Here is a 16,281-nt window from a genome sequence, read left to right on the forward strand (position 1 = left end):
TCTGCATGAGCTCTGAAAGGCATCTTCACCCCACCCGACTGTATTACCATTATTTATTGAAAAGTATTCACCCCAGATTCATCTATTATCCTTTTGTTCCACTCATTGTGTAGGAGGCTATGGATACAGTCCTCAGCCGTGTTCTTGCATGTAGAACACTTGTTAAATTCAACCCTGCTCATCACCAGCATTTCTTCAATTGCACACATGGATTCTTGCACCAGAGTGCGTGAATATCTCGCCTTTGTGCTTTGGAAGACTGATTGGGATTTTATCGAATGATCTACCGTTCCAGCACACACATTTATCAGCATGAATTTCAAAGTGTAACTTAGCCCTATCCTGCTTCATATTCATTACTTGATGAAGCATATTCGTCTTCTTCATACATTCATCAAATATCATCGCTTACCAAGTATTGTGCAGGAGGCAATGGACACAGTCCTCAGCTGCCTGATAACAGCTAATGTACCCGTTAATGTGCAGCACAGACATCTCATGTATTGAACATTGAACACGTAGTACATAGTGTAAGTAGGCTGTTTAGGTTTTTATATTGGTAACGCCACGTAGCGCTCTGTATGAAAATCACTGGCTGTGCTGTGTGCAGTCTGTGGCTAGTTTGCATTGTTGTCTGCCATTGTAGTGTTGGGCAGCTGGATGTGAACAGCGCGTACCACTGCGCAGTTGGAGGTGAGCCGCCAGCAGTGGTGGATGTGGGGAGAGAAATGGCGGAGTTTTGAAATTTGTAAGACTCGATGTCATGAACTGCTATGTATATTATGATTTTTCAACACTATTAAGGTAAATACATTGTTTATTCTCTATCAAAATCTTTCATTTGCTAACTATGCATATCAGTAGTTAGTGCCTTCAGTAGTTTGAATCTTTTATTTAGCTGGCAGTAGTGGCGCTCGCTGTATTGCAGTAGTTCGAATAACGAAGATTTTTGTGAGGTAAGTGATTTGTGAAAGGTATAGGTTAATGTTAGTCAGGGCCATTCTTTAGTAGGGATTATTGAAAATCAGATTGCGTTGCGCTAAAAATATTGTGTGTCACTTTAGTGAATGTTTGAGTACGTTCAGTTTTGCTCAGCTGTTTGAAAAGCAAATAGTGTAAGAGGTTTATCAGCACAGTAATTCAGAAATTTTTCTAAGGGGACGTTTCATATGCTGTTAATGTGCAGCACAGACATCTCATCTATTGAACATTGAACACGTAGTACATAGTAAACAATTATGTACATCTTCCGAGGAAGCTCGACACAGACCAAAAAAAGGTGCCGAATTTTCCTAAATTTGAACTTGGCATCCGTCTGGAGTTGGTTGGCTGAAATGCACCAAAGTTAGAATGGATGCCCGGGCAACTATAACGACACAGTTTAATTCCACTCGAGGTAAGATTAAATTTTATTTGATTTATAAATTGATAAATTTTTGTTACTAACGTAAATGAAAACAGTATTTCCTCACGGTACTTATGCACTACTGGCCATTAAAATTGCTACACCAAGAAGAAATGCAGATGATAAACAGGTATTCATTGGACAAATATACCATACTAGAACTGACAAGTGATTACGTTTTCACCCAGTTTGGGTGCATAAATCCTGAGAAATCAGCACCCAGAATAATCACCTCTGGCCGTAATAACGGCCTTGATACGCCTAAGTATTGAGTCAAACAGAGCTTGGGTGGCGTGTACAAGTACAGCTGCCCATGCAGCTTGAACACGATACCACAGTTCATCAAGAGTAATGACTGGCGTATTGTGACGAGTCAGATGCTCGGCCACCATTGACCAGAGGTTTTCAATTGGTGAGACATCTGGAGAATGTGCTGGCGAGGGCAGCTGTCGAACATTTTCTGTATCCAGAACGGCCCATACAGGACCTGCAACATGCGGTCGTGCATTATCCTGCTGAAATGTAGGGTTTCACAGGGATCGAATGAAGGGTAGAGCCACGGGTCATAACACATCTGTTACTGTTCAAAATTCAAAGTGCAGTCAATGTGAACAAGAGGTGACCGAGACGTGTAACCAATGGCACCCCATACCATCACGCCGGGTGATACGCCAGTATGGCGATGACGAATACACGCTTCCAATGTGCGTTCACCGCGATGTTGCCAAACACGGTTGCGACCATCATGATGCTGTAAACAGAACCTGGATTCATCCGAAAAAATGATTTTTTGCCACTCGTGCATCCAGTTTCGTCTTTGATACACCATCACAGGCGCTCCTGTCTGTGATGCAGCGTTAAGGGTAACCGCAGCCATGGTCTCCCAGCTGATAGTCCATGCTGCTGCAAACGTCGTCGAACTGTTCGTTCAGATGGTTGTTGTCTTGCAAGCGTCCCCATCTTTTGACTCAGGGATGGAGACGTGGCTGCACGATCCGTTACAGCCATGCGGATATGATGCCTGTCATGTCGACTGCTAGTGATACGAAGCCGTTTGGATCCAGCACGGCGTTCCGTATTACCCTCCTGAACCCACCGATTCCATATTCTGCTAACAGTCATTGGATCTCGACAAACGCGAGCAGCAATGTCGCGATAAGATAAACCGCAATCGAGGCAGGCTGCAATCCGACCTTTATCAAAGCCGGAAACGTGATGGTGCGCACTTCTGCTCCTTACACGAGGCATCCCAACAACGTTTCACCAGGTATCGCCGGTCGACTGCTGTTTGTGCATGAGAAATCGGTTGGAAAATTTCCTCATGTCAGCACGTTGTCGGTGTCGCCACCAGCGCCAGCCTTGTTTGAATGCTCTGAAAAGCTAATCGTTTTCGTATCACAGCGTCTTCTTCCCGTTGGTTAAATTTCGCGTCTGTAGCATGTCATCTTCATGGTGTAGCAATTTTAAAGGCCAATAGTGTATTAATATTGTAATAACAGTTCAAGATAAACAGAACACAAACATTGATTAAAGCAGTGGTCTTTTGTTCAAGAGCCAATACTGATACTGTGGCAGGGCATCTCGGGTCGCAAATGTACCGATCTTATTATTAATTGGTAACCTACGTGAATCAGTATGCTATTAGCGCCCAACAGTCTAGCTGCAGTAAGAGCGGTGTAAGTTGGTCACCTGGGCCCCTGGTATTGAATGTTAAAAGACGGCTCCATTCGGGACACTTTGTGTTGACTGTTCTCTGTTTGAGATTGTTGTCAGCCTCAACAAACCCAAAGTTGTGACACTGTAATTATTAATTGATTAATAAGACTAATTTTATCTATAGCTAAATGCATTATATAATATGAGACACGATCAGAAACGTTTACTACACATTTTGTATGTCATTTTTCTTCTAGTTATCGTATTGTATTGCAACAGCCTTAATGTAAAATCACATTCCTTGCTACAAATAAGTGCTGCACTTGAAGAGTACTATCTCTGTATCGCGCGTTCACTAATCATGTTACTTACGTGACCAAATTTATATTTTATGGCTGATCTGTGCAAGTCGCACACACCAGTGAGCTTTCAGTACTGGGAGGCACACAACAAAATATTTCCCCCTGTCACATTCTTTAACTCCATGGGGTTGCTCTACTTACCCCTCTGCTACTTAGGTAAGCCACCAACTTCACTTCACGGCTCAATTCACCAACGTAAATTAAAATTAAGTATACCTCGAAATGTAAATATCTAAGACTTTTGTTTGTTATTGGGCAAGAAAAGCACGCTCTTAAGAGGCTATTAATCTTAGTTGACGTTTTTGGACTCGTCTGTTAGTTATTAGACGAAAATTATTATGTTATGCGGATGAGAACGGCTGGCCCCACGAATACTCCATTCGGGCCGTACGCAGACCGCGAGACGCAGTTTGACGACCACTGGGTTAAAGTGTACGTGCGGTGTTGGCGATATTTTCGTGTGTACTCATGTTGGCAACTAAAAGAATTAATTTTTTTGGCTACACAAAAACTATTCCCCTTATTATATGTGGCTAGCTCCCAGCATTCGACGGTCGTTGTCAACATGAGCACACAACGCAAATGCCGTTAACACTGCAAGTAAACTTCTACTTAAAAATGATACTACCAATAACAAAATGTATTCATTTCGTATAGCGCCGGAACGCCTGAAATTCTAAAAACGTGCTATGAAAACATAAAAAGAAGGTTGAGGAAGGATTTAGGATAGAAGTGAAGTATATAAGACAGGAGTGGGGAAGGCACTAAGAAAAACAAAACAAACAAACAAACAAATTAAAAAAATCGCTCAAGGTGAAATTGCTTGAGATAGTTGGGTGATCACTGCAACCCCTTGACAACCAATTCGATTCTGACTCACAGTACAATGTTATAATGGATATGAATGTGAATACGGCTAGAGAAGCAGCATTTGACGATGCCGACAGTACCTCCACTCACGGTACTGTAAATAATCCTCGAGGACCGGAAAACGTAATTTCACTTGAGATTATCAGTACACTCCTGAAGAACCCCTCCCCCAAGCTTCAACAAGTGCAGGAACAATGTCTACCTCAAGTCGGTGGAGAATGCCCCCTAAATCTAATGCAACGTCTTTATCTTCACTGGGCGTTGCGAAAAGTGGAGGACCTTAAGAAAATGAGATTAAAAAATTTAAGAATATTGGCACTGAAAGAGGAAATAAAATACTGGAAGAGAAAAAGTACATACGTGTAATTTTTATATTTTGTTACCTCACTATCATTTTCATTTTTAATTTAATAATTCAGTTATAAATCCTGTCATTATAAATACGTTTATTTATTGTGGAAATATACGTTTGCATTCAGCGGCTATTTCAATATTTTGTTATTTGTGCATGATAATAATTTAATATAAAAATATTACGTATGTTACATATATTAAGTAATACTTCACGCGGTGAAAATGTTTCTTGAAACTTCCTGGCAGATTAAAACTGTGTGTCCGACCGAGATTCGAACTCGGGACCTTTGCCTTTCGCGGGCAAGTGCTCTACCAACTGAGCTACCGAAGCACGACTCGTGCACGGTACTCACAGCTTCACTTCAGCTAGTACCTCGTCTCCTACCTTCCAAACTTTACAGAAGCCTCCTGCGAACCTTGCAGAACTAGCACTCCTGAAAGAAAGGATATTGCGGAGACATGGCTTAACCACAGCCTATGTCGGGCTTCCAGAATGAGAGCTTCTGCAAAGTTTGGAAGGTAGGAGACGAGGTACTGGCAGAAGTGAAGCTGTGAGTACCGTGCGTGAGTCGTGCTTCGCTAGCTCAGTTGGTAGAGCACTTGCCCGCGAAAGACAAAGGTCCCGCGTTCGAGTCTCGGTCGGGCACACAGTTTTAATCTGCCAGGAAGTTTCATATCAGCGCACACTTCGCTGCAGAGTGAAAATCTCATTCTGAAAATGTTCATTAATTATAGTGCGACGTACTGCTTGTTGCGGCTGGTCCCGGCGAAGATTCGAGTCCTCCGTCGGGCATGGGTGTGTGTGTTTGTCTTTAGGATAATTTAGGTTAAGTAGTGTGTAAGCTTAGGGGCTGATGACCTTAGCAGTTAAGTCCCATAAGATTTCTTGAACTTTTTTTTGAACTGCTTGTCCTGGAAAGATGTCATCACGGTACATTTCGTAATCGATAGGTATTGGCTCGTTATCGTCGATGTCGGGACCTCTCTACTACGTAACAGCCTCAGCACCCGCGCAGTTTCCAAATCTTCTCGTTCTTTCTTCCTTGGTCGAGCTACTTGCAGGATTATGGAACACAGCCCTACTCACTATAATTGTCATTGTCTTTTGTGCATTACACATCATTCGCACGGATAAAATGGGGTATCTTCACGGTAAATCATAACAGCCAAACGGGGAATCTCCTCTTCCACAAACCATACTGATTCTGCACAGCGTGCCTTGTTATAACATGAAACCTTTTGTATCGATGTTCTGCTTCACTACGTGGATTTGAAAGTGATGTCAATAGAAATGATGCATATAAGTGGCCACTATCTCCTAGTAAGTGACCTGTTAGTATTTCCTTACTTTCAAAATGGACTCTGCGGGCGCAGTTACAAAATATTGTGCTGTCGTGCACGGAGCCAGGCCATCGAGGCACAATATTCCGTATTATTATATTGTGGTCACTAATGGTTGTCAATTAAATGAAAAATATTATTTTCTATTGCTGAAAAGTTTAGCATTATGTCCCTCAAGAGTCTGAATCTTTATATGAGTTCAATCTACTGTACTAGTAACGCCAGGAAATCCAACCATTGTGCTGAAAGCATCCATCAAGAAGTGTAATTCTGCTCGAGAAGGAAACCTTATGTATTGAGGAGACACTCAGAAAGTGCTTCACAAATTGATGAAGTCGATAAAGTGTTGGCCCACCTCTGACCCTTATACAGGCAGTTATCTGGCTTGGCATTGATTGACAGAGTTGTTGGATGTCCTCCTGAGGGGTTTCGCGCCAAATTCTGTCCAGTTGATGCGTTAGATCGTCAAAATCCCGAGATGCTCGGAAGCCCTGCCCATAATGCCCCAAACATTCTCAGTTGGGGAGAGATTGGGCGACATTGATGGCCAAGGTAGGGCTTGGCAAGAGCGAAGACAAGCAGTACAAACATCCCCCGTCTATGGGCAGGCGTCATCTTGCTCCAATGTAAATCCAGAATGGCTTGCCAAGAAGGGAAACAAAACGAAACCTAGAATATCGTTGATGTATCACTGTGCTGCAAGGGTGTCGTGCATGACATCCAAAAGGAGCCTGCTGTGAAATAAAATGGCATCCCAAACAATCACTCCTGGTTGTCGCGCCGCACTGCGGGGAACAGTCTGGTTGGTATCATACCGGCTTTCGGTGCACCTCCAGACCCGTCTTCGCTGATCATTGGGGCTCAGATCGAAGCGAGACTCATGACTGAAGATAAATTTACTTTAGTCAATGAGATTCCAGGACGAAGACGTGTCTGGAGAGCGGCGGGTTACGAAGCTGAATGTCGGCCGGCATACAGCTCGACAACCAGTGCTGATGGTCTGTTGTGCCATTTGATTTCATAGCAGGACCCCTTTGGATGTCATCTGCAGCACCCTTACAGTACAGTGGTAAGTCGACGATATTCCAAGGCCTGTTTTATTGTGATTCATGGCGAGCTATCTTTGGCTTATATTTCAGTATGATAATGTTCGGCCGCACACGGTGAGAGTTTCTATGGCTTGACTTCGTATTTCACGTAGTCTGCCTTGGTCAGCACGGTCGCCCAGGTCTCTCCACAAATGAGAATGTTAGGAGCATTATGGACATGGTCGTCCAACCGGCTCGGTATTTTGAAGATCTTAAGTGGCATCTGGATAGAATATGGCACGATATCCCTCAGGAGGACAGCCAACAACTCAGTGCCAAGCCGAATCACTGCTTGCATACGGGCTACAGGTGGACCAGCGCGTTATTCTGCTGCTTAATTTGTGAAGCAATTTCTTTTGAATAATTCATTCAGTTTTTCTGTAACTTTAACATTTGTTTGTCTGGACATGTACCTCATATCTACCGATTTCCGTTCCATTCGAGGTGCGTCGTTTTTTTGTCTTAGTGGGTGTATATATTTATATACCGTATGCATTTGAAATATATAGCCTACGTGTGTCCTACTGTTTATTCAGTATCGAGTAAAATTTTGAAATAAATGGGACAAGAAGTTTTCGAGCTTTTTCCTAACAATTATTGCCACTTAGATATTATTTTATATTTATAATCATGCATATAAAAATATGTAGCGTATGTCCATCTCAAATTATATTATCGCATCATGTAAATGTTTAAAGTAAATTGCTGAATAGCTTTTCGAGATTTCCTCTAACAATGTTTCCTTGTTATGTGATGTACACACACACACACACACACACACACACACACACACACACACACACACACACACACATGTATATATATATACACGGTGTTACAAAAAGGTACGGCCAAACTTTCAGGAAACATTCCTCACACACAAAGAAAGAAAATATGTTATGTGGACATGTGACCGGAAACGCTTACTTTCCATGTTAGAGCTCATTTTATTACTTCTCTTCAAATCACATTAATCATGGAATGGAAACACACAGGAACAGAACGTACCAGCGTGACTTCAAACACTTTGTTACAGGAAATGTTCAAAATGTCCTCCGTTAGCGAGGACACATGCATCCACCCTCCGTCGCATGGAATCCCTGATGCGCTGATGCAGCCCTGGAGAGTGGCGTATTGTATCACAGCCGTCCACAATACGAGCACGAAGAGTCTCTACATTTGGTACCTGGGTTGCGTAGACAAGAGTTTTCAAATGCCCCCATAAATGAAAGAGGGTTGAGGTCAGGAGAGCGTGGAGGCCATGGAATTGGTCCGCCTCTACCAATCCATCGGTCACCGAATCTGTTGTTGAGAAGCGTACGAACACTTCGACTGAAATGTGCAGGAGCTCCATCGTGCATGAACCACATGTTGTGTCGTACTTGTAAAGGCACATGTTCTAGCAGCACAGGTAGAGTATCCCGTATGAAATCACGATAACGTGCTCCATTGAGCGTAGGTGGAAGAACAAACTAAAATGAGCTGTAACATGGAAATTAAGCGTTTCCGGACACATGTCCACATAACATCTTTTCTTTATTCGTGTGTGAGGAATGTTTCCTGAAAGTTTGGCTGTACCTTTTTGTAACAGCATATATATATATATATATATATATATATATATATATATATATATATATATATATATATATATATATATATATTTCAAAGTATAATGCATAAATGCATATACCCCTCCATATACTTATTGGAGTTTCCTGTAAACATTTAGAGAAATCCGGTCAACAACTTGTCGAGATTTTTGCTAAAAATATTTCCCCTTCCGTAGTATTACACACTTGTGTACCATATGTATTACAAAATACGAAGCCTGTGTCTGCCCCAACGTTTGTTAGAGGATCGTATAAAAACTTGAATTAAATTGCTCAAGAAATTTTAGAGATTTTTGATAACAACGTTAAACAGTGACTTGTCTTTATAAAGTAGTATAGATTTCATACACACATCAAAAAAATGTTTTGCATCACCCCGGTTTCCAGAACTCCTACAGACAGACGTTGACTGTGGACATTTTATCGCAGGCACAGTCCCTTTGACTGTTCAGAGATGTCACTAAACCAGCCCAAAGATGTAAACAACCGTGCATGAGCAGCACCTATTACACGGAGTGGGTCCGACAGCCGATCAGTTCCAGTCATTCCACCAGAAAGGAGGTACACGGGACGTGTTGTCTGCAGTTCAGCCATGCCTAGGCGGTCAATACCACGGTTCGATCGCGCCAGCATTTTTACTTTGTGCCAGGAAGGGCTCTCAGCAATGGAAGTGTTCTGGCGTCTCAGAGTGAACCAAAGCGATGTTGTTCGGATATGGAGGAGATACAGGGAGACAGAAACTGTCGATGACATGCCTCGCTCAGGCCGCCCGTCGGTTACTACTGCAGTTGATGACCGCTACCTACGGATTATGGCTCGGAGAAACCCTGACAGTACCGCCACCATGTTGAATAATGCTTTTCGTGCAGCCACAGGACGTCGTGTTACGACTCAAGCTGTACGCAATAGGCTGCATGATGCGCAACTTCACTGCCGACGTCCATGGCGATGTCCATCTTTGCAACCACGACACCATGCAGCGTGGTACAGGTGGGCCCAACAACATGCCGAATGGACCGTTCAGGATTGGCATCACGTTCTCTTCACCGATAAGTGCCGTATATGCCTTCAACCAGACAACCGTCGGAGACGTGTTTAGAGGCAACCCGGTCAGGCTGAACGCCTTAGACTCACTGTTCAGCGAGTGCAGCAAGGTGGAGGTTCCCTGCTGTTTTGGGGTTGCATTATGTGGGGCCGACGAACGCCGCTGGTGGTCATGGAAGGCGCCGTAATGGCTGTACGATACGTGAATGCCATCCTACGACCGATAGTGCAACCATATCGGCAGCATACTAGCGAGGCATTCGTCTTCGTGGACGACAATTCTGCGCCCCGTCGTACACATCTTCTGAATGACTTCCTCCAGGATAACGACATCGCTCGACTAGAGTGGCCAGCATGTTATCCAGCCCTGAACCCTGTCGAACATGCCTGGAATTGATTGAAAAGGGCTGTTTATGGACGACGTGACCCACCAACCACTCTGAAGGATCTATTCCGAATCGCCGTTGAAGAGTGGGACAATCTGGACCAACAGCGCCTTGATGTACTTGTGGATAGTAAGCCACGACGAATACAGGCATGCATCAATGCAAAAGGACTTGCTAAAATGGTTCTGAGCACTATGGGACTTAACATCTATGGTCATCAGTCCCCTAGAACTTAGAACTACTTAAACCTAACTAACCTAAGGACATCACACAACACCAAAAGGACTTGCTACTAGGTATTAGAGGTACCGGTGTGTACAGCAATCTGGACCACCACCTCTGAAGGTCTCGCTGTATGGTGGTACTACATGGAATGCGTGGTTTACATAAGCAATAAAAAGGGCGGAAATGATGTTTTTTCTGTACAGGTTCCGGAACTCTCGCAACCGAGTTGATGGAAAACTTTTTTTTGATTTGTGTACATAAATTTATACACTATACATAGCAAAAAAAAGGAAATGAAATGATCGTATGGGACTGATGGCTGAGAGTCTCCACGGAGCTGCATTTCATTTTAGTTGACGCCACATTGGGCGACTTGCTTGTCGACAATGCTAAACAGACGATGAGGACAATATTACACTCGGTCCCGAGCGCATAGAATCTCCGACCTGGTCGAGAGTCGAAGCTGGGGTAGGGATGGTTAAAATCCACACTGGTATTTTAGTTATGAATAACCGATATTTTTCGTTATCTATTTGGTCTCGATTACAATAGATGTTTATTTTTTTATTTTTGGCTAAGAACCGGGTAAAACAACCAAAATATCAGTTAACCATAGGAGCAGTGCTAAAATTTTTGATTTTTAAATAATCCAGGAAAAACGATCAGTGCTTCTGTAATAACATTTCCGACAGAAACGAGCAAGAAGCACATGGCATCAGAATTAGTACGGCATTGCTGAGACTATTGTAGCTATTACCATGCGGCGTGACCTCAAGGGTGGTACAAGAGTACATGCAGTGTGCGAGACTAGCCCCGTATTGATCTATGTGATAGTTTCTCACTATCATCATCGGACACTACTTGCATTACCATCCCTGATCAGGAAGAATTTTACGAAGTGCGATATCAATGAAGTACAGCCCTCCATTTGCTGTAAAAGAATAAGAACCTCAGGGGCCACAACGAACTTGCGCCATCATATAAGGAGAAAACTTCAAACTTAACGCTTCATTCGTAGTTCACAACAAAAATAGAAAGTATATGATACTTTGCGTGTGTTTATGTAATATGCTTTGTCTGCCTGTAGCTGTTGAAACCAGGCAAATTAATATGAAAACCAGAGTTTTTCCACTTCAGTTTTCACCTTTCAGCACTGACTAAATGTAGCACCCAAATAGTGGTATGATATTCGATTACAACGTAATTTTTGAGGAGAGTATCAAAAAATTAGATTCAGTAGGAGAATGCTGATGATTTCATGCAATATTTAACCAATTATCACTTTTCGAGAAAAGAGGCGAACGGAGCACGGGTTGAGTTTTCTTTTATTTGCCACTAGAATTTGGTATTCTGATTCCAAGTATCTTGAAACCGCGGAGTAAAGACTTTTCAGTCTTTGTTCGAATTGTACATTTATTACGGGAAGTAATAGGAATAAAAAACAGAAAATAGGTTGTCAGAACCGGTTATTTTGAGCAGTTTTAACACTCACCCTAAACTGGCGTTGGAAAAAAAGCAATATAACCGAAGACCGATTGTTTTAGGGATAAACACCACTCATAACCCAGGCCAGCCCCACAGCAGTCAAATGCACTGGCCACTCAGCTAAGGGGGCGGACCGTCCCAACATTTATTAATCATGTAGAATGTTTTACTAAATCGGTCAAGAGGTTTCGAGATTTTTGGTAAAAACTTTTCCCCTTCATCTAGCAGATATATATTTATATACCACATATGTTGAAATATGTAGCCTTTGTCCTTTCCAATGTTTATTAGAATATCGTGTAAAAACCTGAAGTAGGTAGGTCATAACTTTTCGAAAAGTTTGGTAACAACGTTAAGCAACGACCTGTCTTTATACAGTAATATAGATGTAGAATATTCTTTTAGGATTTGCTTTATGATGGCTTGAAAGATCTTAAATGTTGGGAATTATGATGTTTACTAAGCTCTTTAAGCAATTAATCAGGAATCATCGTGCAAGACTGTGTAGAATTAGTTGTGAGGCATTGTCATGAATTACCCCGTTCATTCAAATAATTAAGAAACATTTTCTTATTAAATGTTCTATTTAATAATTTTGTTGTTTCAGTGATTAGGTATGAAGCCTTGAAACAATTTGGTATGTCCTATGGCGATTCACTCTAGAGCACATTCGAAATCTATTCAATTGATTAAGGAGAAAGTGATGAAATGTGCTTGTTACGCATTACTTTCACTTCCTCACAGTTTATTTTGTCCTTTTGTATGTCGAAATGCTTATATTTTCTATAATATATGAAATATTGCTCCAACCAGTCTGTATATATCGGTAGTAGCTCTTTACCAGCCTCTTTCTGTGGTCACTATGACGATTTTGAGTCTTTGAAGAGTTGGTTTTGCTCTCGACCAATGGAATTCGTTTGTGGGTGTGGAACTTGGTTGTTTGAAAGTAGTTCGCCATTACTTTCGTCATTTCTTGTCTAGAAATTGTTGGGTATACACGAATAGGCACATTGAGCTGTTTTTCTGATGTTGAGAGTGAAGCCGCTGTTGTCTAGCGGAGGTCCGCGCCATTGAGCAGACTGAAATGCATAAATGTAGTGTAAGGCAAACTCAGTTTGGTTTGGAATTGCATGTTTGTATCATTCCGTGTATAGGTAGACGATCGCGTGATTCCATACAGTTGGATAGGGGGCTCATAGGCTACTGTCACTAAATGCTTCGAAGCTGGTTATCACATCACTAATTGCTTTATTCAGTTCCGTGTTCTCATAAATTCATCGATGTTAGCTTTTTATGGAGTGTAAGATTAATGCCTTTTTTAAGGAATAGAGGTTATGTATTTCACATAACGTAGATCTAGTTTGTAAAGCTGGATATAAATTGGAATATCGCTAGAGGGTTGTTAAGTTTTTCTGTTGTCTTTAAAGTCAATACATAAACTATTTTCTTACGAATTCGTTTCCGAGAACCGTATCATTCTTTGTACCTGATCTGTTTGAATGTGCCACGCTGGTCGGCCACCTTCTAGTTCTGCTACAAATGTCAAATGTCACCCTGACGAACCGCCGCTCAGCTGCAGAGCGGGTACTGCAAATAAAAAATTTTAATGAGTGGAATCTCTCTGCATGCTAATTGGATTTCAGATGCTTGATAATAAAGTTAGGCCATCGCATGCTGGACTGCTGGCTGCTGCAGTGAAACACTGTCGTGTTGACTCACTCATCTAATGCTTTGTTGGGTTGCAGGTGCTCACACGGATAACTACTTATTTTCTGCAATTTGAGTTTATATGCACACATTAACGGGAGACCGCTGGATACTATAAGCAGAAAGCTAACACTTGTACAAAGTAGCCAATTGCATTCGCAAACATGTTCATTTATGTGCTACTTACATATCTTAGATAAGCTGGCCCACACTTTTTCGTGTGATGTGTCTTTTAAATCGTGTAATGTAGTCAGACAGTTCTCTTATTTTTGAGACGCTTTACTAAATTTATTCTTTTGGACACTAGAGACTTATATTCTGCACATAATCAAAATATCAGGGCTCATCTGTCACTACCCTGAGAATAGTCTACAATTCTTTAAAAATATCAGCACCTTTCAATGGAGTATTTCATCTCTTGTGAGATACACTGAATGGAGAGTTCTTCAGTAGAGCTTCACAATTACATACAATTCTGCTTTCGCAATTGTGTCTCGAAATGTACCAATTAAAGTGAAAGGTTTTCCCTCATCCAGAACATATGCTCAGCTGCCCTGAATCTTTTTCAGGTTTAAATTTCTTATTTTATAACCTGAATTAGCGAGTATTGTTACGCAGTAGCCACTTCGAAACTGCAATGGAGTAAATGTACTCTCGAATCCTACTTCTCCATTCATTTGATTTTTGAGATACTTCATCCTGAAAACAGTTAGTAGTGTTGGCACAGGACAGACTTCCAACTATTTCAAGAAATTTCGGAGAATATCTTCAGAGATACAAAATGGAAATTGGTTTTATTTTATAATAGCTTCTACGAAGCAGGCGAAAGAGAACAAAAACGTCAATAAATGAGCTTGGCAGAGTGCAAAATGGCTAGGCAGGAATGTCTAGAGGAGAAATGTAACGATTTAGAAGCAGATTTCAGTAGGGGAAAGATAGATATCGCTGACAGGAAAACTGAAGAGGCCATTGGAGAAAAGAGAAGCAGCTGTGTGGATATCACGAGCTCAGATGGAAAACCAGAACTAAGCAAAGAATGGAAAGCTGGAAGGTGGAGTGTCTATACAAATGAGATGAACTTGAAAACAATATTATAGAAAGGGAAAAGAACGTAGATAAAGTGAGATGGGAGATATGAAAGTGTGAGAAGAATTTGACGGCACTGAAAGACCTAAATCGAAACAAAGCCCACGGAGTAGAGACATTCCGTCAGAACTACTGATAGTCTTAGGAGAGCCATTCATGACAAAACTATTCCATATGTGTGCAAGATAAATAATGTAATAATTCGAATCCAAAAAAAGCAGGCGCTGACCGGTGTGAATATTACCGAACCGTCAGTTTAATAAGTCATGGTTGCCAAATACTAACACTAAGTCTTTGCAGAAGATCACTTTGGATTCAGGAGAAAGCTAGGAAAACGCGGGGCATTACTGACCCTACGACTTCTCTTAGACTGTAGGTTAAGGAATGGTAAACCAATGTTAATAGCATTTGTAGACGTACAGAAAGCTTTTGACAGCGTTAACTGGAGTACTGACTTTAAAATTCTGAAGATAGCAATGCCAAAATATAAGGAGCGAAAGACTACTTACAACTTGTACAGAAATCAGACGGCAGTTATAAGAGACGAGGGGTATGAAAGGGAAGTAGTGATTGAGAATGGAGTGAGAAATATTGTAGCTTATCCCCGATATTATTTAATCTGTGAATGGAGCAAGCAGTAAAAGAAACTACAGAAAAATTTGGGGTAGGAATTAAAGGTCAGAGAGAAGAAATAAAAACTTTTAGGTCTGCCGATGGCATTGCAGTTCCGTCAGAGAAGATCGGTTGAACGGAATGGACAGCATCTTGAAAGTAGGATATAAGATGAATTTCAGCAAAAACAAATCAAGCATAATGGAATGCAGTCCAATTAAATCATGTGATGCTTAGGGAATTAGATTAGGAAACGAGACACTAAAAGTAGTAACTGAAATTTGATATTTGGGCAGCAAAATAACTGATGATGGCCGAAGTAGAGAGGATATAAAATATGGACAGGCAATGGCAACAAAAGCTTTTCTGAAGAAGGAAAATTTGTTAACATCGAATACAGCTTTAAGTGTTAGGAAATATTTCTGAAGGTGTTTATCTGGAGTATGGCCGTATGTACGATAGACAGTTTAGACAAGTAGAGAATAGGGGCTGTTGAAATGTAGCGCTACATACGAATGCTGAAGATTAGGGGGTAGAGCGGGTAACTAATGAGGAGGTACTGAAAAGAATTAGGAAGAAAAGAAATTTGTGGCACAACCTGACTAAAAGAAGGGTGTGGTTGATAGGACCCATTCTGAGATATCAGGGGATCACCAACTGAATACTGGAGGGAAGTAGGGAGGGGGGAGGATCGTAGAGGGGGACCAAGAGATGAATACAGTAAGCAGATTGAGATGTATGTAGGTTGCAGTAGTTATTCGGAGATAAAGAGGCTTGCACAGGGTACAGTAGAATGAAGAACTGCATCAAACCAGTCTTCGAGCTGGCCCGACAACAACAGCAGCTTATATTTCCAAATGTGACTGCTTTAAATAATATTCTTACTTAATTTGACTTCATTTATTGGTTATTGGTGTGTAATAAAGTAATAATGTAAGAGATAGATGGTTCAGTGGAGTAAAGACAAGTTTTTCTCGATTACAAAGCTTTCAAGTTACAATAGACTGTTTGTTCCTAGGTGTACTTTGGACCATGGTTTGACACTGG

The 16,281-nt window shown here is 41.5% G+C and overlaps 1 non-coding gene across 1 annotated transcript; it reads right to left on the reverse strand.

The window, feature by feature from the left end:
• Positions 1 to 4,903: 4,903 nt before the first annotated feature.
• On the reverse strand, positions 4,904 to 4,978 carry Trnas-cga (transfer RNA serine (anticodon CGA)). Its single transcript has one exon. It is a non-coding gene; the product is annotated as a tRNA-Ser (tRNA).
• Between the last annotated feature and the right edge of the window lie 11,303 nt (positions 4,979 to 16,281).

Source organism: Schistocerca serialis, chromosome 2 (genome assembly GCF_023864345.2).
Source record: "Schistocerca serialis cubense isolate TAMUIC-IGC-003099 chromosome 2, iqSchSeri2.2, whole genome shotgun sequence".
Lineage (NCBI taxonomy): Eukaryota > Metazoa > Arthropoda > Insecta > Orthoptera > Acrididae > Schistocerca > Schistocerca serialis.